This window comes from Bombina bombina, chromosome 2 (assembly GCF_027579735.1).
Source record: "Bombina bombina isolate aBomBom1 chromosome 2, aBomBom1.pri, whole genome shotgun sequence".
Lineage (NCBI taxonomy): Eukaryota > Metazoa > Chordata > Amphibia > Anura > Bombinatoridae > Bombina > Bombina bombina.
The window spans coordinates 207,862,820-207,882,567 of record NC_069500.1 but is presented as its reverse complement, the minus strand read 5'-3'; the positions used below and the strand labels follow the sequence as shown (position 1 = coordinate 207,882,567).

Here is a 19,748-nt window from a genome sequence, read left to right as displayed (position 1 = left end):
TAAGAAGAGAGAAATACCACCTTAAAAAAGAAACTGTCATTAAAGCCAAATACCACCTTAAGCTAATTTGTTAATTTGCCAATTAAAACCACCACCAATCAGACTGAAAGTTATCCCTTTAAATAAGGTCACTCACACTTGCCACCACTATCTTGATAAAGCCCATAGGAGGGCGAAACACGTCGTATGTGTTGGCAGTGTTGTTGTTATCACCTTTTTGACAACTAATCATATCTTTGGAATCTCATTTAATAACCCGGATTATACTATTGGGACATTTTCTTTCTCACAAGGAGCAAAGCCTCTGTGTTTGGGAATACAGTTTTGGATATCTATCACATCACCCTGTTATCCAGTCCCCTGCGTGCTATCAGCACTAAGTGCAGGGCTCATCAAAGAGGACCGTGATCACAGCGCATAGAAGGGAGCGCAGGAATCGGCCTCTTCCTCTAGCCGGAACACCTTTCTGTGACGTCAGACGCCAAAAGTTGCAGTCAGCCCCGCTCGAGGTGAGGACCGGGCGAGGGGGAAAGACCTTCACCTGACGAATCTATATCTGGTAAAGTACACGGCTTAATGGTTTTGGCATAGAGATATCTTACACAGTAAGAGAGCTTTGGATTTCGAATTTACTTTTTCTAGACACTACATTTGGCAGCAACGGCTTTACTCTTTAAGGCAGCTTGGTGGTATTTTTAAATAACGGAACGCTGACTACTGATTCGGTTTTATATGGAGAAAAGACATTAACATTTGTATTAATCGCAACGAACCACATAAGAACTGCTGATTATTAATGTTTGTTTTTTAGACCTGTGGAAGTTTTATCAGTCATTTTAGACTTTTTAGGATTATAGCTTTAATTAAGTTTGGGGAGACGTCCCTTTATATATGTACCACTGTTTATTTATATGTTTTTATTAAATTTGTTTTAGTGTTGATACCTTTGGCTTTGAGCGCCTCCCTTATTACTATTTTATCTTTCACTTCATTTTAGACAACTGCAGGGATTTTGTCTTTTAAGGGGGTGTATGGTTATCAGTTTGGCCTAGCGCACCTTTCTACCTTTCTTTTCCGATAATAATATTACTTTAGGAATGAATTATATTTAAATAATACACTATATCTACAACTACAACAAATAATGTGCAAAGGAGATTTTCAGGGACATTTCCAGGGACAAAAAAAAATCCAGGGACATACAACAAAATACAGGGACTGTTGGCAACTATGTGACAGCCCAACTTCCGCTGCTTTCACTGAGTTCCGTGGGAGTCTGGGAGAGCAGACATTCTCCAGCTGTCATCCCTGCACTTCTCCACTCCACAGCCTGATTTTACCTCAGGAGTAGGAGTCGGAGTCTTTAGTGCACATACCGGCATTTCAAAAGCATTTTTTTTGCTTCTTAATGTGGCTGGGCAGTGGGGCATTATATTAGGCATGCAAACGGAGCTTATTAAAAAGGAAGTATTTTTTTCTTTTCATTTCAGTGAGCATGGCAAAATTTACTGAGCCTTATTTCCCCCTGCCTTTTTAATAAGCTCAGTTTGCATGCCTAATATACTGCCCAGCGGCAGCCACATTAAGAAGAAAAAAAAATGCTTTTAAAATGAGCGGGTAACTTGAGACTTAGTTCCTCTAATGCCGCCCTCCTCCTCTGCTATTTTATTACAGGCTCGCTACACACAGTATACACAAGCACACACTGTGTAACTGTACAGGGCACCGCAGGTAATAAAATAGCAGAGGAGGAGGGCGGCATTAGATGAAGGCGAAGCCTGGAAGCCACACTGACTGTACAGTGTACACAGCTACAGAAAATACACTGAAGTGTCACTGAGTTCTCTGACTCTGTCAGCGTGTGAACTAATGCTTTTGGCTGTGGCTGCCCTGCCCTTCCCTACCTGAGTTAAGCCAGTTCAGCCCCCTCCAGTCCTTAGGCTCCTCACCACTGATAACAAAGTTCTTGTGTTGCGGCTTGCTAGACAGGAAGGCGGGCGGGTGGGCAGCTTGTCAAAAACGTCACGTGACATGGCAAAAAAGCCGGTCACGTGACCACCGCGCAAATGTGATTTTTTTTTTTTCCTTTAATCCAGGCAGGAACATATTTAGTGCAACAGAGAAGTGCCGCCCCACAAAATCTGCCGCCCTAGGCACGGGCCTCGTTGGCCTATGCAGTAATACGCCCCTGCCCTGAAGATCATCCTACCTTGTCTTCACCTCACCGGGTATCACCGATCGGTCCTGGCTCCAAAATCTTCATCCAACCCAAGCGGGGGCTGACGATCCATCATCCGGTGGCTGAAGAGGTCCAGAAGAGGCTCCAAAGTCTTCATCCTATCCGGGAAGAAGAGTAGATCCGGACCGGCAACCATCATCTTCCAAGCGGCATCTTCTATCTTCATCCGATGAGGACCGGCTCCATCCTGAAGACCTCCACCGCGGACCCATCTTCATCCGGCGACGTCCAACTGAAGAATGACGGTTCCTTTAAGGGACGTCATCCAAGATGGCGTCCCTCGAATTCCGATTGACTGATAGGATTCTATCAGCCAATCGGAATTAAGGTAGGAATATTCTGATTGGCTGATGGAATCAGCCAATCAGAATCAAGATCAATCCGATTGGCTGATCCAATCAGCCAATCAGATTGAGCTCGCATTCTATTGGCTGATCGGAACAGCCAATAGAATGCGAGCTCAATCTGATTGGCTGATTGGATCAGCCAATCGGATTGAACTTGATTCTGATTGGCTGATTCCATCAGCCAATCAGAATATTCCTACCTTAATTCCGATTGGCTGATAGAATCCTATCAGTCAATCGGAATTCGAGGGACGCCATCTTGGATGACGTCCCTTAAAGGAACCGTCATTCTTCAGTTGGACGTCGCCGGATGAAGATGGGTCCGCGGTGGAGGTCTTCAGGATGGAGTCGGTCCTCATCGGATGAAGATAGAAGATGCCGCTTGGAAGATGATGGTTGCCGGTCCGGATCTACTCTTCTTCCCGGATAGGATGAAGACTTTGGAGCCTCTTCTGGACCTCTTCAGCCACCGGATGATGGATCGCCAGCCCCCGCTTGGGTTGGATGAAGATTTTGGAGCCAGGACCGATCGGTGATACCCGGTGAGGTGAAGACAAGGTAGGATGATCTTCAGGGGCTTAGTGTTAGGTTTATTTAATGGGGGTTTGGGTTAGATTAGGGGTATGTGGGTGGTGGGTTGTAATGTTGGGGGGGGGGTATTGTATGTTTTTTTTACAGGCAAAAGAGCTGAACTTCTTGGGGCATGCCCCGCAAAGGGCCCTGTTCAGAGCTGGTAAGGTAAAAGAGCTTTGAACTTTAGTAATTTAGAATAGGGTAGGGCATTTTTTATTTTGGGGGTCTTTGTTATTTTATTAGGGGGCTTAGAGTAGGTGTAATTAGTTTAAAATTGTTGTAATATTTTTCGTATGTTTGTAAATATTTTTTTATTTTTTGTAACTTAGTTCTTTTTTATTTTTTGTGCTTTAGTTAGTTTATTTCATTGTAGTTATTTGTAGGTATTGTATTTAATTAATGTATTGATAGTGTAGTGTTAGGTTTAATTGTAGGTAATTGTAGGTATTTTATTTAATTAATTTAATGATAGTATAGTGTTAGGTTTAATTGTAACTTATCTTAGGATTTATTTTACAGGTAATTTTGTAATTATTTTAACTATTTTAGCTATTAAATAGTTCTTAACTATTTAATAGCTATTGTACCTGGTTAAAATAAATACAAAGTTACCTGTAAAATAAATATTAATCCTAAAATAGCTATAATATAATTTTAATTTATATTGTAGCTATATTAGGATTTATTTTACAGGTAAGTATTTAGCTTTAAATAGGAATAATGTATTTAATAAGAGTTAATTAATTTCGTTAGATTTAAATTATATTTAAGTTAGGGGGGTGTTAGTGTTAGGGTTAGACTTAGCTTTAGGGGTTAATACATTTATTAGAATAGCGGTGAGCTCCGGTCGGCAGATTAGGGGTTAATAATTGAAGTTAGGTGTCGGCGATGTTAGGGAGGGCAGATTAGGGGTTAATACTATTTATTATAGGGTTAGTGAGGCGGATTAGGGGTTAATAACTTAATTATAGTAGCGGTGCGGTCTGCTCGGCAGATTAGGGGTTAATAAATATAATATAGGGGTCGGCGGTGTTAGGGGCAGCAGATTAGGAGTACATAAGGATAACTTAAGTAGCGGCGCTTTGCGGTCGGCAGATTAGGGGTTAATTATTGTAGGTAGCTGGCTGCGACGTTGTTGGGGGCAGGTTAGGGGTTAATAAATATAATATAGGGGTTGGCGGTGTTAGGGGCAGCAGATTAGGGGTACATAAGGATAACGTAGGTGGCGGTCGGCAGATTAGGGGTTAAAAAAATTAAATCGAGTGGCGGCGATGTGGGGGGCCTCGGTTTAGGGGTACATAGGTAGTTTATGGGTGTTAGTGTACTTTAGAGTACAGTAGTTAAGAGCTTTATGAACCGGCGTTAGCCCAGAAAGCTCTTAACTACTGACTTTTTTCTGCGGCTGGAGTTTTGTCGTTAGATTTCTAACGCTCACTTCAGACACGACTCTAAATACCGGAGTTAGAAAAATCCCATTGAAAAGATAGGATACGCAATTGACGTAAGGGGATCTGCGGTATGGAAAAGTCGCGGCTGAAAAGTGAGCGTTAGACCCTTTTTTGAGTGACTCCAAATACCGGAGGTAGCCTAAAACCAGCGTTAGGAGCCTCTAACGCTGGTTTTCACGGCTACCGCCAAACTCCAAATCTAGGCCATAGTTAGAAAACCAAGGTTTAAAGGGACATTCTGGTCAAAATTTAAATGCACATAGATGACTTAAATCTTTGAATATTTGCAATACGTGCATGTGAAGCATATCTAGATATTTTCAGTAAGTCAGCATTTTAAATACTGCAGCTTCTCAGAGTGCCAGTAGGGCGTGTAATAATGTCAGCAATTAACAAATTGAGTCATTTCCAAATGGTTATAAGCACCCTAAGCTCTCTGAGTAAGTGCTCTGTTTAAAATGCTGATGCACAGTACATACTTAAATACACTTTTGAAACAGCTATAAGTTTTAATAGAAGCATGTTTGCTATTACATGAATATTAAAAAATGCTTCTATTCAAAACTGAAATGCATCCATGTGGATTCCAATTTTGGCTGGAATGTCCCTTTAAGGGATGGTAAAGTATGTTTTAACTATACACATTTTATATATTTTTTTTATATACAATATCTACTACAAAATAAATGTTTTAAAAGTATATAAATTGTCATTTGTTAGCAACATTTGTATTACTACAAAATCCAGGGACATATCTCCTGAAAAAACTCTTGAGAACGTTTATCTACTTTGCTGTGACCAGTTTGGGACAGATATAACTTCTGAAGTCTGCAGAATGCACTCCAACCTCTCTGACTCTGAGGCAGTGGAAAAAATATCCATCATTATGAGAGTTAAATTAAGAAAAGCAGACAAATTCTGAACGTGCACAGTAACATGTTTTAAAATTTATGGGTTTACTATCCCTATAAAAAGACATGTATGTTAGAGCATTTTGTTACTGGACCATTGTTTGCATATAAATATGTGTTTTATCTTTGCAAATGAGTTAAACACATAGTTAAAGTCAGCTCCAGATAAGCACTGAACTACTGGAAATTAACACATCTGGTGAACCAATAACAAGAGGCATGTGTGTGTGTAGCCACAAATCACCAGTTAAGCTCCTAGTAGTGTATTGCTGCTCCCAAGCATACCTAGGTATATTTTCCAACAAATTATACCAACAGAATATAGTCATATTTATAACAGAAGTTCATTTATTAAAATTGCATGATGTATCTGCACCATGAGATTTTAATTTTGACTTATGTTCCTTAACATTAATCTTACAGCAAACTACAAAAATCACTGGGTAGCAACATCTGACACTCTAATTAACTGGTTAAATGTAACACACAGGCTTACTTCCAATAAGAAGCTTCCTACTTTGAAACTGAAGACATTGGTAATGATCCCATCAGGTTTAATGCATTTAACCATCATTTTAATTGCTTCAATATTCTTAGTAAATAATAAATATAGGCTTCTGCCTTTCACTGTAAGGTCTGTGTCCCAGATCAGAATTTAATGAAATCAGGCACAAGATATTTCACCTAAGTAACAGTCAGTAATCTTAATTTACATTTAGCCAAGCTCAGCACAGGAAGTAGGGAACAGGAATGACTATTTAATGTACCTCTGTGCATGAATATTTATAATTTACTATTAACAATGCCAAATGTAGGGGGTGGGGATGAAAACCCCTTATAAATGTATCAAATATCCACACACGCTAGAATATATACTAGAAAATACAACATATAAATGGATACTAAACTCAAAATGTAATTTCCCCTTATATGTTTAATTATGCAATACACTAATAGTTTTTCCACTCGCCCTGAGGGCTGGAGCTCATTCCATGGCATTCACAAACTGATATATGATAAGTGCAAGAGCTCATTTTAAGGAGTGCGTCCGTGGACTGCAATACAATGCAAATTTTGCTAATGAAATGGCAACTGTAAATTTTTGGAGGCCATTTAATTTATATGCATATCCTTTACAATGTAATGAAGAATTTCAGCTGCAGACAGTTAGATGGATAGATAGATAGATAGATAGATAGATAGATAGATAGATAGATAGATAAGCATGCCTCTCCATCTTCACACCATTTAAATATATGTGTCAAACAAATATATAGTGTATGTCCCCTCCTCCCCACGTGAAGAACCCATTAAATGGGTTATCATGGCAACACATCAAACATTGCATATTCAAAAAGCAAAATATATCATGTATATATATATATATATATATATATATATATATATATATAACAATTCATTAAAATTATGGGGGGAGATAAAAAACTGAAATTAAAATCCTCCATGCCTCAAAATTAAATCAATGTAAATATTTACAAAACTGGACTATACCTGCTTAGTCAGCAAGTTAACTTGCTGACTAAGCAAGTATAGTCCAATTTTGTAAATATAGTCTCCCATATGCTTACGCACTGCTCCTTAAGTGTTCAGTTATAAATCTCAAATACAATTACTCAAAGTAAAAATTAATTATAAGAGACAAAACACTTAGGCAGATAACTTTTGAAGCCCTTTATAACAAAGGTTCCAAACTTCTCTCCAAACAAATTTGTACTTTTCACCTAGTGATTAATACTAGGTTTCCAAGTGAACCTATTACTGAGAGCTATCACAATGAGTCTACATAATGATTTATTATTAAGACAACAAAAAAGATTGCAAGATTTAAATTCAATTTTCAATACATCAAATATACCACCTCAAAATGTAGGTGAAGATCAAATTAATGATTTATTATGCCAGTCACATAAGACACTATACAAACATACAAAGAGATGGTGGAACTTACATTTTTTTCAAAAATATCTACAAGACAAAATGATCCCTAGAGGATTACGTATCAAAATGTTCCCAGGGTTTGATCTAAAAAAAACAGAACACATTGAAAGATGGGAAAAGGCTTTAACAACTTGTTCATTCACATTAATACAAATCCTAATAGAAGCAGATGAAGATGAAGTAGCCTCCTTGGAAGCAGAAATAAAAACTTACAATGACAATTTAAAATTTTTTGAAAACTTAGAGAAATTCACAAGTCTCTATACACAATATCAATCGGAGTTAGACAAATTAGAAAATGAACTTATACAAACAAAAAAACTAAAATACCAAAGAGATCAAAGTGACTATCTAAACAAAAGAGTGTATAAATGGCAGAAAAGATACAACACTCGCCCACGTAATAATAATAAGTATCAAAATACAACTCCACAAAATGACAGCGAAAGTGAAATATCTGATTCTGACACTTCTATAGAAAGCATTAACAGTGAAATTAACATCCAACCTAGATTGTATACAAGGTTACAAACACAAGCCTTAATTCATAATGACCCATCAGCTCCTTCAACATCTACTGGCCCTTCCTCTTTTTTAGGTATAACAACGGACAGGCAGCGCACAGTACCGGGCAGCAACCCAATACAAGAATCAAGACCCAACAAGCGCAAACCACAAACAACTCCTCAAAGGGAGACAAGAAGGAGACAGCCAAGTCCATTCTCAAAGATCAGGATGGGAACTTGAAAATTGTAAACTTAACAGACCATGTTCTAGATCAGGCCCACATCTCTGTCTTATCAAAAGGCCTTAGCTTCTGTCCTACAAACAAATTAAACAAATTTGAAGTTGTTAAAGATATTAATCTGTATACTAGAAAGCTTCTGTTGAAAAAATGATATGCTAAAAAAGAACTTGGAGATGATTGGACAATCACAGATCAACTGGCATTACAAGATCTACAAGACTTGTTAAATGACAATTCAGAAATTACATCCCCAGAAACGGACTGGAGACAGCAAATCAAGAATAAATCTAAATACATTCCTCCTAACTATTTATCACCTCAGATTCAAGTGTTCAATGAAATAGTTTGTGATAAAATAGAGAAATTACCTGACTTTAAAACAAGCCCCAATCTCACAAGACAAGAACAAAAAGCATTAAAAGAAATCCACACATGGCATGATACCATCATAAAGCCATCGGATAAAGGTGGCAACATAGTTTTATGGGATAAAAACATGTATCTGGAAGAAGCCACCAAACAACTAGACAATGTGCATTGCTATAAAAAACTATTTGGCAATCCTACTGCCATGTATAGTGAAAAGTACAATAAGATCATAGATAAGGCTTATAAGGATAAAATCATCAATAATACTGAGAAACAGTTCTTATCTCAACAACATCCAACCACGGCCACATTCTATATGATCCCAAAAGTACATAAAGATATTCAAAAACCCCCAGGCCGGCCTATAGTGTCAGGCAATGGCAGTCTTACTGAAAAACCAAGTCAGTATATAGACCAGCGACTGAGAGAGTATCTGTACACGTTACCTTCGTACGTTAAGGACACTATGGAGGTGTTGCAAAAACTAAACAACATGATATTATCCCCTAATTCTTTCATTGTAACAGCAGATGTGGAATCATTATACACTAACATAAAACATCATTTGGGAGAACAAGCAATCTCTTATTATTTGAGCACAAATGAAAAAGATAATCATGATCATAATCAGTTTATCAAAGATCTATTACATTTTGTGCTTCATCACAACTATTTCACATTCAAAGATCGCTTCTTTCTGCAAACACAGGGTACCGCAATGGGTACAGCATGCGCACCTACGTATGCAAATTTGTTCTTAGGGTGGTGGGAGAATCTAACAGTATTTACAAGTGACAATGACAGATATATGCAGTATATCCCCTGTTGGATTCGGTATATAGATGACATCCTGTTTATCTGGGATGGCCCAGAATCAATATTATTGGAGTTCATGAATGTCTTAAATAATAACATGTTAAACATCAAACTCACATATGAATACAGTCAACAATCAGTCAACTTCTTGGATCTACAAATACAAGTAGATCTTGAAGGCAGAGTGAGTACAACTATATACAGAAAGAAAACGGCTACCAAAACCCTATTATAACATACCAGTGCCCATGCCCCTTGTACCCTTAAGGCCATTCCAAAAGGAGAATTCACAAGGCTGAGAAGAAATTGTTCTGATTTAAGTACATTTAAACAAGAGGCATCTAAATTGTCCAATAGGCTCCAAGACAGAGGCTACAGTAAAAGGTCCATAAAAAAAGCTAAAACGGACTTCCGGTGGGTGGATCCAGAAGATGGCTGCAAACTTTTGTGGCTCTGAAGAAATCCTCTTCTAACCTTTACCAGATCGCCATCATTCTAAGCCATCTGTATCTCCCTTGACAGTTTAAGTGTCCGGGAACCTTAAGCAGATAGAAGAAAACTATTCTCTTCTACCCCGGAAGGCATTTTTCTAAAATAGAACCCACGAGGGACTTTGTATATATTGACCTCCCGCCTACTGATCTTCAAATTATGGAGTCAGATTGTATTACCACACAGTTACTTGCAGCCTTTATGCCCGCATTGGACCGTTTATCCCAGAGTTATGAGAGACTGTATAACATGGTCAGAGCCGCTGGAAGGTCCTGCCCCACCAAAATAATGGAAACTCAGCAAATCGGCTCTTCTGCACGCAACCTGGGACACTCATTACCCACTCACTCGCAAAGGCCCACTGTGACTGATATCACAAGTGCTACTGATTCCGATCCGACTGCAGCACCTCTGCCACACTATATAATGGAGGGTTTGACTCCCCTAAACTCACACACTGAGACGCCACTTCTACTACAAGCAGGGAACCTCATCTTGGAGGACAAGAGTCCAACTAACGTTAATGTATCATCAGCCTGTGTGAAGGTGCCGATGACAACTGAGCCCTCCTGCAGAACAGCTCCCGACTATGCCTGCATGCTAAACGGGTGTAAGAGAGGGAGCGGTCTTGTCTCACTACAAGCCTGTCTTACTGATCCGCTGCAAGATCATCACTGGGAACAGCAGCACAACAAGCTAATCTCACTATGTCTGTCTGCTACTATAACAGGGGAGAACACATTTGAACACTCCCTTCAGCGCTCACAGCTTTTTCTGTCAGGGGAGCTGCCTTCTCCACGCTGCCTTGTGCTCCATCCTAAAGAATTGTCAGACCTGTATGGTCGATCACTGGACTTGGGCAAAGTAGGTGTCGGTTAGATCGATGGGACTAACAGGTTATCCAGATATATCACGCTGGATAATACATAGTGTTTTGTGTGTTGAAAATGTTTGCTAAATCACTCTAACACACAATGTAGGTATGTCAGACTGTCTGAATCTGGATAACGGTTGGATCTGGTGGCCTTCCCCCTCCCCCCTCAACGCTATCAGCGGGACTCACATTCTGATTCTGTAATTGCTGTTCTATTTGTGCTGTTTTATTTTATTTATTTGTTGCCCTACTGTTATAAAATTGAGATCTATCGGTCCTTCCCTCTTAGCTAATAGACCACCTAACCTTGAATATGTTATGTATTATGATATTTTAATTGCTACTCATATTAATTCTGCATGTACTTTAGTGTTATACCACAAATACACTCTGATCCAGACTGGAGCTCCAGCATTCATCCATAATAGGTAAAACCACATAAAACACAGCCCTTGGTTGTTTCTTTTTTCACCAAAATGTCCGTCATTGCTGCTGTTGGTATTTTAGAGCGCCTCACACAGGCGACAGTTAGATGTATATCTACCGGAACCATTCTATGTGTTACAAGGGTCGGGTGAGAGTTGTGTGTTGAAATAACCTCGCCACTTGGTGGATTAACATTTAACACTTAGATTAACACTGATGTTGGATCTATATTGGAGACTGTTTACCATTACTTCTTAATCCGGTTAGACTTTATTCACTGTCTGTTTACTACATTTGTTCACTACATTTGTTTATTTGCAACAGCATAGGATGGGACTGAAACTATGGATAATTTGCTAGTCTATCTACCATGCATAGCTTTGTTTGACGGGGCTACAACATTGTTCATAGCTGGGCAGGGAGCCCCCCCTTCTAGCTTCTATGGCAGCAGAATAATATTCACTTGACTGCTGCATGAATAGGCTCAATCCACCTGTAGCAGCCATTTATACTGCTGACAATACAAAGTACAAGCTGAGCCGTCAATATCCCACTTTGAGTATATCTATGTATTTAAATCTGCAAAAAGTTTCTTTTCCCTATACAAACTCAGAAGTAATACCTCTTTTGATGTCTCCCACTGCATAACTACAGGGGTAAACCTCCAGCTGTATTATCCCTATAGCCCCCAGAATATTATCTTTTTATCTCTTTATTTTTCTAGCCCCAGCAAAATTCCCTTTGATCTAACACAAAGCTCCTGGTTAAAGAATGATCCTCACTGCCTTACCCTCACTGCCCACACTCTTTAGATCTCATCTCCTGATCCACAAGACACGGGCTGTGGTGTATTTCGAAGTGTCCAAAACCTGCGCAATATCACCATTCATAATGACACTGAACCTTTACTTATGAGAATATACTATCAATTTACTCCACAGGGTGCAATATATATATATATATCCATGTTCTTGGAGGGAAAAGGGGGTTGGTTTTGGTTTGGTTTTTGTTTTATTTAGGGTTTAGTTTTGTTTTTGTTTAGTTTAGTGAAAATTTAGGGACACAGGTGCAACATAAGAAAATGCCTGAACAAGCTATATGTATCTCTTAGTACATAAATAGCTTTCATTTTTCTCAAAAGTATGTGACCACTGTATATTGATGCTTAGAATGTAGCACTTAATCTAGAACTCTGATTGTAACTCATTCTCTGTAATCTTACCTCAAGTGCATATGTGTACGTTGTCTTGTTCCTGTGTCTCTTCAATAAAAAGAATTTAAAAAAAAAAAAAGCTAAAACACAGGCCTTACAAGAAGATCGACAACGGTTATTACAACCACGTCAGAGAAAAATGGATAACAAACCAAGATTAATTACTACATACAATCCTCAAATAAAACAGATAACAACCATTATAAATGATCACTGGCATATTCTAAAGAATGATCCCCTACTAGCAACCCAGATTGGGGAAAGAGTCTCAATTGGATTTAGAAGACCGAAAAACCTGAAAGACACACTGGTCACAACAGTCACTATACTCATATGCCAAAAAGAACTCGCCAGTCAAAAGGAATGTTTCCATGTGGTACATGTAGCACATGTTCTAAGGTGTGGAAAATCAAAGACATCGATGACAAATATGCACACAAACATGTATTACCTGATCATTTCTCCTGTACTACAGTAGGAGTTGTTTATGTTCTCCAGTGCCCATGTAAACTGTTCTATAGCCTGATGAAACAGTGTGTATCACTGAGAAACGCGTTGCTGTTGTTTTTAATACTGTTGCTTTTAATTTTGCAATTAAACTTTGCATATTTTAACCTTTATTTGCTGCCGATCATCTCTTTTTATCCTTGGGCTTGGGCCTGGGGAACCTATCTTGGTCACTCCCGAGCATTTGGCTGGAACTTTGGTGCACAGTTCCATACCCATTCCTCCTTCTTGGACTTCCCTGGACTCTCCCTGGTGAGACGAGGACCTCCACTTGGGTAAACCCATCCATTGTGGTCGACCGGACGACGTGTGGTTCCGGACTGTTTTTTCTGCACTTTATGTGCGCCGCAATTTGTGAGTAGGATTCTTATTATTATATCGCTGTGTTATATTTATCTCATATGATCTGCACCATGTGGCGCCCTCTATCTAATTTGTTTTAGATTAAACTGTTCTATGTCGGAATGACGACACGTCAAGTAAGAACAAGAATAATGGAACATAGCAGGAACATTAAAAATGCTCATAAGGACATGGAGAAAAATAAACTAATAACCAGTGTAGCTAGGCACTTCTATCATAAACATAACAGCAATGACTCCTTACTTAAATTTTCAGTACTACAAAAGGCCACTTTAGGCATAAGAGGAGGCAACTTAGAGCAAACTTTACTTAAGATGGAGTGTAGGTGGATACACTTATTGAACTGTGTAAAACCTCATGGACACAATGATAATAACAACTATCATGTATATCTGGAATAACCATTTGTGGCTATTTCTAAATTATACCATACAATCTGAATACCAATAAGATTAGACATACTAGGCTCAAATACATATGTTCTTTAAATACATAGTATTATCATACACGTAATTATGATAATAACCTAAAAAAAAAATATTTTTATTTTTTATTTTTTTTTCCTTCTTCACATGTTCATACCCGTACCTAGCACACTATATTATATAATATCTATGAAGTAATAAGGCACTTACCCTAATTGTTATTGCACCTTATTTCTTCACCCCACTTCTATAAAAAAAACGTAAATGCACCCTAATTTTCACTATTCAATATAAGTTTAATAGTTTAGTTTACAATGACAAAAAATATAACACTTAAACTAAGCAGATTTCGTTTAATAATAAAAATTTTTTTTACAGGATTAGGCATCACCAAGAAATATTTTTGAAGTATCATTATTCCAAAAATAAATTTTCACATTTTTTATAAATCCTTTTCACATTAGCAGTTTTTACTTTTCATCTCACTCACTAGTTCACCCATTTAGTTTCAGCACCGTATTTATCTTTATAAGCACAATACTATTTTGTTTGCACATACATTCAATCCTTATGTCACTAATTTCACACTCAAACTTTAATAACTTGTATAGTCAATATGTTCACCATAATATGTAATTTAACATGTCTTTATACTCAGCCTGAATAAACATTTCAGATGTAGTTTGCGATATTATCATGCTAACAACAATCAAGATGTGCCTGTATTATTAGACATATGAGTCTAGTCCAAAATTCGTATCAGAAAGTCCAATTATTGTCTAACATAATAATGTTTGCTTGATACTATCGAATAATAACGCCTCAGTTACATTGTAACCATGACATTAACACGTTATTTTCACGGCAAGCATAGTGACATCACAAATCTAGTGATTGACACAAGCTCCTCCAATCGGTATTACCACTCTAGACCAATCAGATTCTAGAGGTGGGAAATTTGAAATCCTTATATCCCCGGATGTATGCGGGCCCGCGCAACCCCTCTGAGGATGCGTTAGTGAAACGCTGCGTCAGGGGTCCTCTTTTTAATTGCCTCTCTTGTTGACAAAATTACATAGAAAACTTTAGCATATATAACTTTATCTAAAAAAGCACTTCGCGGTTTAGGCTCCTAACAGGCACAAACAATAGTTTAGGTTATTTACCTCAGCTCTAATGATTGCTTAACTGTTGGTGTATCTATAGAACAATTTGGTTAATGCTGAACTAACTTTTACTTGTAAGAATACTAAGATCCCAGCTCAAACTTGTGTGAGCAATACTAGTTAAATGGCTTGTTAGGTATAACAGCAGCAAGTACTAGCTAATTTATTAGTTTTAAAGGTGCAAAACATATGTTTTATAATCATAAAGGCATGAGGAATCCATGTTAAAGAAATGTGTTTATTTAACCACTACAGAGTGGATTGAACTATATATGCACATTAACTTTCCGGCTATCCTGCACAAACATATGCTACAATATATCTGATACATCACATTGGTTATTAGAAGTTGACATTTGGTAACATTATCTCATGATTAAAGTATTGGCAGTGAGATATATTATAAATATTCACACTGCATAAGGCTGTTATCAGCTGAATTTAATAAAAGCATTTATTTGATACACACATTGCAAGCTTTTCTCAAATTTCATTACCTTTTATGAAGCTCAATGGAAACCGCTGTATATAATTAGCTGCAGCATTTACAAGTGCAGAAAAACTAAATTAAATATCAGCACATGGTTTGCAATCCACCTGCAGTTGCCGACACTCATATATTTAGATTTAAGCCTAACAACACTGATAGATATGCCAAAATAATATCAATATATTAGCCTTGTACTGTAAGTCACTTACAATCTAAAAACCTACAATACCTGGAGCGATATAAATATATACTACCAGTATTATCTTAAAGTATTCTGTCATCTTATGTAGGCATACAAGGTGATACATATATACTTACACAGCAGATACTCAAACAAAAAGCTGTGCCACATATTGTTGATCAAGAGTTGTTAAAAGTTAAGAGCCATAACCTTAGTAAATTAACAACAACAAATCACAGAGGTATATTATTAAAGATATATCGCACTAATATTTCTAAGTGGTAATCTATGTGATTGGCCAGTCATAAGGCCACATAGACCCACAGTAAATTAATAGATATTTATACAACTATAATATATTCTGTGTCTTAACACTTTATTTCTAAGTGCTCTATATATTTAGTATTGGATAATGCTGAACACTGAATAACCAACAGAGTGTTTTTAACTTTTCTTAGGCCAGCATACACACATACTTTATGCTGTCTTTTTAATTTTATCAATAAAGGTTATATTTTATTTTTGTTATCTCAGTGCTCCAAGTTCCAGTAATCAACAGAAATAACTTACATAATACAGTAACAGTGTATAAAAGCATCTCTTCTTTTTGGTACTAACTTGCTGACTAAGCAGGTATAGTCCAATTTGTAAATATAGTCTCCCATATGCTTACGCACTGCTCCTTAAGTGTTCAGTTATAAATCTCAAATACAATTACTCAAAGTAAAAATTAATTATAAGAGACAAAACACTTAGGCAGATAACTTTTGAAGCCCTTTATAACAAAGGTTCCAAACTTCTCTCCAAACAATGTAAATATTTGCATAGGAAATTAGCACATCGAATTTCCTATGCAAATATTTACATTGATTATATATATATATATATATATATATATATATATATATATATATATATATATATAAGCAAATTGTGGTCACCAAGCACTCACGTTGTACATATGATGCCTAGGTGCAGTACATAAGGATAATATAAACAAAAGCAGAGACCGCACTCATAGGTCTTATTTTTCACCACCACTGTTTGACAAAGGGGGAAACCCCGAAACGTTACAGATTGAATAAAGTCCACAGTGGTGGTGAAAAATAAGACCTATGAGTGCGGTCTCTGCTTTTGTTTATATATATACAGGGAGTGCAGATTTATTAGGCAAGTTGTATTTTTGAGGATTAATTTTATTATTGAACAACAACCATGTTCTCAATGAACCCAAAAAACTCATTAATATCAAAGCTGAATATTTTTGGAAGTAGTTTTTAGTTTGTTTTTAGTTTTAGCTATTTTAGGGGGATATCTGTGTGTGCAGGTGACTATTACTGTGCATAATTATTAGGCAACTTAACAAAAAACAAATATATACCCATTTCAATTATTTATTTTTACCAGTGAAACCAATATAACATCTCAACATTCACAAATATACATTTCTGACATTCAAAAACAAAACAAAAACAAATCAGTGACCAATATAGCCACCTTTCTTTGCAAGGACACTCAAAAGCCTTCCATCCATGGATTCTGTCAGTGTTTTGATCTGTTCACCATCAACATTGCGTGCAGCAGCAACCACAGCCTCCCAGACACTGTTCAGAGAGGTGTACTGTTTTCCCTCCTTGTAAATCTCACATTTGATGATGGACCACAGGTTCTCAATGGGGTTCAGATCAGGTGAACAAGGAGGCCATGTCATTAGATTTTCTTCTTTTATACCCTTTCTTGCCAGCCACGCTGTGGAGTACTTGGACGCATGTGATGGAGCATTGTCCTGCATGAAAATCATGTTTTTCTTGAAGGATGCAGACTTCTTCCTGTACCACTGCTTGAAGAAGGTGTCTTCCAGAAACTGGCAGTAGGACTGGGAGTTGAGCTTGACTCCATTCTCAACCCGAAAAGGCCCCACAAGCTCATCTTTGATGATACCAGCCCAAACCAGTACTCCACCTCCACCTTGCTGGCGTCTGAGTCGGACTGGAGCTCTCTGCCCTTTACCAATCCAGCCACGGGCCCATCCATCTGGCCCATCAAGACTCACTCTCATTTCATCAGTCCATAAAACCTTAGAAAAATCAGTCTTGAGATATTTCTTGGCCCAGTCTTGACGTTTCAGCTTGTGTGTCTTGTTCAGTGGTGGTCGTCTTTCAGCCTTTCTTACCTTGGCCATGTCTCTGAGTATTGCACACCTTGTGCTTTTGGGCACTCCAGTGATGTTGCAGCTCTGAAATATGGCCAAACTGGTGGCAAGTGGCATCTTGGCAGCTGCACGCTTGACTTTTCTCAGTTCATGGGCAGTTATTTTGCGCCTTGGTTTTTCCACACGCTTCTTGCGACCCTGTTGACTATTTTGAATGAAACGCTTGATTGTTCGATGATCACGCTTCAGAAGCTTTGCAATTTTAAGAGTGCTGCATCCCTCTGCAAGATATCTCACTATTTTTGACTTTTCTGAGCCTGTCAAGTCCTTCTTTTGACCCATTTTGCCAAAGGAAAGGAAGTTGCCTAATAATTATGCACACCTGATATAGGGTGTTGATGTCATTAGACCACACCCCTTCTCATTACAGAGATGCACATCACCTAATATGCTTAATTGGTAGTAGGCTTTTGAGCCTATACAGCTTGGAGTAAGATAACATGCATAAAGAGGATGATGTGGTCAAAATACTCATTTGCCTAATAATTCTGCACTCCCTGTATATATATATATATATATATATACTGTATATAGTAATCCATGCAAGACAGCACACTTATCCATATAGTGGTCCAGAGTTTCCAGATTTATAAATGCTTTGAAATCATAACTCAGGAATCATATTCTTTGAAAGTGTATATCCATTTATTGGAAAAGGGTTCCCAATGTTTCGGCCTTCATTCTGTTTTCTGCATATTTCACTTGTTTTATTACACTTTATTTTTAAGATATTGGACCGGATCCAGGTTGCCAGGGATGATGACGTCATCGTAAGGGTCGTGTTTCTACCTGGGAGAGCTTGGAGACCGGCATCCTCATGTGTTATATATCTCTGTGGGATTGGGGTAAGTCTGTTGATTCACTTAAATGTCTGAGGAAGGGGATAACACCCCGAAAACGTTCACGGTGGCATAATATATATTTTTCTGTTTGATATATATATATATATATATATATATATAAAATTATACAAACAATATATTTATAATTATTCAAGCATACTGTGCTCAAGTGAGAAACAGTGGATCGCAAAGAGGCGCACACATCTCCTGCACAGATCTGAAATCATGTGTAAATATATGCAAACTGTTATGAACGGATAAACATCAAGAGCATTGTTACACTACACAGAGAACTGCTATATCTAACTACACAAAAACAAGAATACTTACACCTCTTAGTAAACAAATTAAGCAGATTGCCCCCTATACCTGGCTAGGTACATTTGCAGATATGTAAGTGTATAACTGATGAAAAACATTCCAGCCATGTCTTTACCTCTATGTAAATGGTTACCCGCTTACTAACACCCACTATATCTTGGCCTATAACCTAAACAATACTCACCACGTGAGACCCCCTCCCTGTTGTGAGCATGGACAGGAAATACACCACACCCCTTGGCTGCATACCTTATCTACCCCATTCTTAGTTTGCTCATCATAGAATGACACAATAAAGGTGGGAACCCTGGTAAGTATTTTCTAGGATATAGGTCAACATATAGAAATTTCTGTTTTTCATTTCTAATTATCTTGCATTAACCTTAGCCAATACTTACCAGGTGAAACGTGTACAAAGCAGTAAAATATAGGGTAAAAATTATACACCAAAAACTCAAATACATAGAGTGTGCAACATTGTATTTAGTTAATACAGAATTGAGAAATTTTCTGCCAAATCTTGCAGAAGAGGAGTGCAAAATATCCAGTTTGTAATGATTCAGAAACGTGTGAGGTGTTTTCCATACAACTGCTGGGTAGATATAAGGCACTGATGTATCATTCACATGTGCACAGGATATAGATACTGCTTTAGCAGAGTAAGCCCTGAGCCCCTCCGGAACTTGAAGCTTCTTAAGTTGATAAACCTTTGTGATGCACTGGACAATCCAGGAAGAAAACAGAATTTATGCTTACCTGATAAATTACTTTCTCTTGTGGTGTATCCAGTCCACGGATTAATCCTTTACTTGTGGGATATTCTCCT

General features: G+C 37.7%; 1 protein-coding gene across 1 annotated transcript in view; it reads right to left on the bottom strand.

Moving 5' to 3' along the window:
• The window catches only part of RASGRF2 (Ras protein specific guanine nucleotide releasing factor 2), a 1,049,304-nt gene that overhangs the window by 605,690 nt on the left and 423,866 nt on the right, over window positions 1–19,748 (bottom strand).